The sequence below is a fragment of the Herpailurus yagouaroundi genome, unplaced genomic scaffold (assembly GCF_014898765.1).
Source record: "Herpailurus yagouaroundi ecotype Mexico unplaced genomic scaffold, PumYag 70782, whole genome shotgun sequence".
NCBI classification, from domain to species: domain Eukaryota; kingdom Metazoa; phylum Chordata; class Mammalia; order Carnivora; family Felidae; genus Herpailurus; species Herpailurus yagouaroundi.
This window is the reverse complement of record NW_024420926.1, coordinates 20,800-25,790: the sequence shown is the minus strand read 5'-3', so window position 1 is coordinate 25,790 and position 4,991 is coordinate 20,800. Positions and strand designations below refer to the sequence as shown.

Below are 4,991 nucleotides of genomic sequence, written 5' to 3'. Positions count from 1 at the left end.
TGGCCTTCAGAGGGTTTCTTTTCAGAGAGCTGCTGAGGAGCAGGAGCATTCCCCACTACGGCAATATCTGGGGAGCCCAGTTAAGCCTGTGGGTTCAGAGGCTTTGGATATTTCCCCTAGCAGACTGCATGCTCCATGGAGACCACTGTATGTAGCATAGAATGGGCCACACATTGGGGACACTTAATCCTGATTACCTATTTAGGGTCTCTCCCAGAAGAACACTTCAGAACGGTTATGCTCTACAATGACTCACCCCATTTACCCCCAGTGCTTCATTCCCATAACCTCCTCCTCCTGATCTCCCTTCCAGACACCCTTAGAACTGAAAGCATCTCCAGTGCTCTTCCCTAGAAGCACTTTTCTGTATTCAAGTGAGTAAGTGCATCAAGACATGTCTGAGTCTCGTTATGTTCTTCCTTCACTGAGGAGAGAAGGTAGCTAATGACGGTTCTCTTCCATCACATCCTGCACAGGCTCCTCAGCAGCAACCAGGAATTCCTGGATAAAGAAGCACAAAAGATACCTAAAATGGGCCAGAAAAGTACTGCATTATTTGATCAAGGAGACACTTTATTTTAATAATGAACTCCAATTTTAATGAGCTAGTAATTCATGTGTTTCCTTGGATTTGGAACCTACGTACAATTTTTAATGAACACTTTGCCTCTTTCAGAAGTAGCCTTCTCTATTTTTTGCCATAATTATGTGATATGTGATCTAATCATGATTTCTTATATGAGTGGTGAGAGTATAAAACTTTAATGGGGGGGAGGGGAGAAACAAAGTAGAGACCAACCTTCTAAATGTAACATAAATGGAACAATACACAGCCATGAAGGGAAATTTGATGATACAATAACTTTTATTAACTTGATATGCTGACTGAGAAAAGAAATAGCATGCATTTTTTAAAAGTGACTTTTACAGAAGAATAATTTGTTTGCATAAAATATGATTACTTACCCTCATAAATGTTTATTTGAATATATTGCACTGTAACCAAAGCCAACTGCATCAGCCACAGCAGGGAAACCCAATTCTGAATTGCAAAACAAACCAAAGGTGTGACTAGGTGCGCATCAGCATCCCATGCTGACTGGAGGAAATTTTGGCATGTAAAATTCTGCTGATTTTCCAGGATGAGGGGCTCTCATGAGACCAAATCCTTTAGAAATGGTGGGGTTGGGAGGGAACTACAACTCAGACTGGGGCCTACCCCTTCCAAAAAGAACAACACCTGGAAGAGGCTGGTCAGCACCTTTCTTAGGTTCACCTGAGTTTCCAACCCACTGTCCACAGTAGAATCTCAACTGGCAACGAGCTGTAGACACCATTTTTATATGTGTACATTCAAATAAGTGTTGGATTTAGAAAAAAGGTTACATGGGCTGTGCTCTCCAACTGACCAGTCTTCACCATTTCCATTCTTCTTCGACTTCGACCTCCATTCATTTACCTCTTCAGCCCCGTGAGCCCTGGGATTCCTGACCTACACATCCTGCTATCACTAAGCTGAAAACTGGAAGCTCTTCAGGGACACAGGCTCAGATTGTCTCCATCTAGAGGGGAGTGCAGAAAGGTGGGGGAAGAGAACTCATCCTTGACAAATGCTTTTACACTCATTTTCTCACCTGAGGCTGCCCAACACATCACAGCAAGTCAATGGTAGAGGAAGCCCTAAGACTTAGTATCCCCATTTCCTAGGGCCCAGATCTTCCAAAGATCCTAAAGCTATCTCCGCTCCTAACAAATTTCATATTCTATAATCATTTACTGATGAAGGATGCAAGAGATTACTAAGGAATGTCATGGAGGAAGTGCAGAAAGATAGGCAAGTTTTCATGGGTCAGACCCATTGAAATCAGGCAACTTAAAAAAAAGATTGTTCTTATAGTGAAGATTCTCCATAATTGGACAACTTCTTTATGTGGTGTCATCAAGGAAAATCTCTTTAATGTTGTGATTTCTTTCTCTGATTTTACTTTTATTTGCATTTATTTTATACAGAATTTACTCCCAGGCCCTAAGTTGTTGTTTCTTCAGTTTCTTCTGGGGTATTTTTTCTTCTGTGCAGCCTCCTCTTCTGGATTAGGAACAATCTGCTCTTTTCCAGTAAGGATCATCTCCATGTGACAGGGAGAGCTCATGTATGTGTTAATCCAGCCATGAGCCCTGAAAGTTCTATTCCACATCTTAGGGGCTTTGTTCACCTGGATATGCTTGACCAGAGAATCTATATCTAAACCCGGAAGTTCAGCATTACTCTCTGCATTTTTTGGCATGTGCAATAAAAATTCAGCACTCTTTTGGGGCCACTGACCCTGTGTCCAGCCCCACTGTTTGGCCTGGGCACACCTACCAAGTCCACCCTTGTAGTGATGGAATGACACACATCACTTCTGCATAATGACATCCTTCAAGTAGTTGGTGGCTTTTCAGATATGCCACCAATGTGACCTGGGTAGTTGCACATGTGTTCTTAAAGTGAGCATGAAGATTTGAAACTTGATCTGCATGATTTTGTAGGGTTTTCTGGATCAAGTGAATAGCAAACCATTTTCAGAGATCACCTCAGACTGTTTAAGGGTAGAAGTGATTTTTGTTTTCAAGTAAACAGGAAAGCGTGATTTCTGATGTCACCTTGTTACTTCTACTGTTGAACCTTGTCATACTGAAAACAACATAAAACAGGGACAGGACAAAGCATGGAAATGAAAAGGTAGAAACATTGAAACTCCTAATGTGCCAAGCACTGGGCTTGGTGAGTTACGTGCCATGACATGGGATCTTCATCACTCTTCACTTTAGAAATCTAGAAGCAGAAGTTAAGTTGGCCAAGGTCACAGAGCAAGTAATGAAGTAGATGGTCCATGCTGGATCTCTCAGAACTGCTGGCCAATTACCATTTAGATTCACAGCTTCTTTTTTTTTTTTTTTTTTTTGGATTATACTACATGGATTCGGATTATGTTGTATAAGGCTGGAATTAAAACACAACATATTTACTGTGACATTTTCATTTAACCAGGCAATTTCTGTTTCTCCTTCACATACCTAGGCAGGGCCTTAGTTAGTGGTCCACAGTTCAGTGAATAGCCACAATTTCAAATCTGACTCCCAAAGCCATTTCTTTATAATGCAATTGCAGAAAACAGAAGGGGCAGATGTCAGTAGTAATGCCACTGCATAGAGACAATTTCTGGAAATGTAGCCTGAAAGAGGATTTGTTCTAACTGCTGATGACTGTCTCAGTTCTCTTATTGCCTTTGGCTATAGAGGAACTGAAGACCAGCAAAAAATTCCGGCCTCCTCTCACAGAGAGCTCTTCACCCAGGGGTTCATGGCTCCATCCAGTGCACGAGCAAACAGCCCTGATAGAAGGGCTGATAACTGCATTTCCAGACACTGTGTTATGACTGTGTCCACCATAGGAAGTTAGTTTTGTCTTTTTAAAAAAGCATCACGAGGGGCGCTTGGGTGGCTCAGTCGGTTGGGCGGCCGACTTCGGCTCAGGTCATGATCTCACACTCCGTGAGTTCGAGCCCCGCGTCGGGCCCTGTGCTGACTGCTCAGAGCCTGGAGCCTGTTTCAGATTCCGTGTCTCCCTCTCTCTGACCCTCCCCCGTTCATGCTCTGTCTCTCTCTGTCTCAAAAATAAACGTTAAAAAAAAAAAATTAAAAAAAAAAAAAGCATCACGAAGGTATCCTCACAGCATGAAGCCTGAGAAAGAGTGGTAAATACCTCACACAGTGTGTCAAGAGTAAAGTTAATGACAAAATTGCGAATATTTTATTTCCACATTATTTCCCTAAGCCCCCTTGTTGTCCAGACCTTTCCGTCCTTTTAAACCACAGGTAGCTTCTGGCAAAGCTTAAGACAGATGGCAATGTAGAGTTCCTGGCAACCGAGATAAATGTGCATAATATCAAGCACCTACCTTAGAGCTTCAGAGGATCACAACACACCAGCTCCTTCCCGAGGCTTCAGGAAGTGTCGTTTGCTAAAATAATTTTCTGGTTAACAAGAAATCTATGCAACATTTCATGCCCTGCTTGTTTCAGAAGCCCCCTCTGAGGGATCCACGCTATGCATTTTAATTTAGGTTTACACGTTTTGTTTTTTAATAGCATGAACTATGCATAACAACACATTTCACAATATGAAATGAAAAGCCCTTGATACAGTTCATCCACTGGAAGGTTTTAAGTCTAAATCCAGAACAAATAAAGCAAAATAAACACAGCAGGACTCCAACTTTCCTCTTCTCACATTTGGTAATTTGTTTGGGCATGGAATGAGGGGAGATTTGGGGCATGGAAGAAGTGGAGGAAGCAGGGAATCAACAACTGTGCGTGACCTGCTAAGGAATCCTTATTCTCATCTGGAGCCAAAGACCTTTTATTGAACATCACAGTATGCAAGATGCTGTCCTGAATCCCTCTTGGTCATTTTGCCATATTTGCTGGAAATCAATCCTTTTGCAATCAGCTCAGATTTGAGAGGCTTTTTACCATTGCAGCATGTAAATGGAGATTTCAGATGCATTTGAAAACACAGTAGGAGGGCTAATTTGGAGATAATAGACATTTTCTATTTGTTTGTGTTCAAATCCACAAGGTTGTATAGAGCTCCAGGAACTTGTTGGTTAACAGAGATTTTCTAACAAAAGCTCCATCCAGAACCTTGCAGTGGCCTCCAAGTATGCATTGATCCCAGTGTCTGACCCATGAGGAGAAAGGTACAGAGTGCTTACTTGATTCACCCAGTCACACAGGGTGTGAGTGGCCACTTTCAAACATGTTTTCAAAACCTGTGCTCCATATTGACATCTGATTCCCAACGTCCATCCTAAAGGCCCTGAAGAAGTGGGAAGCACTGAAGATGCTGAGTGGTTCTAGGAAGTGGCCCCCTGCCCCTCCTGCTCTTAACTGGTAGAATTTGCAGCATCAGTGTCCTCTGGCAGGCTGATCCATTTCTCCCAGGGCTT

At 42.4% G+C, this 4,991-nt stretch overlaps 1 pseudogene; it reads right to left on the bottom strand.

Moving 5' to 3' along the window:
* Positions 1–2,013: 2,013 nt before the first annotated feature.
* Positions 2,014–2,560, bottom strand: LOC121026297 (60S ribosomal protein L17-like; annotated as a pseudogene).
* Positions 2,561–4,991: the final 2,431 nt, after the last annotated feature.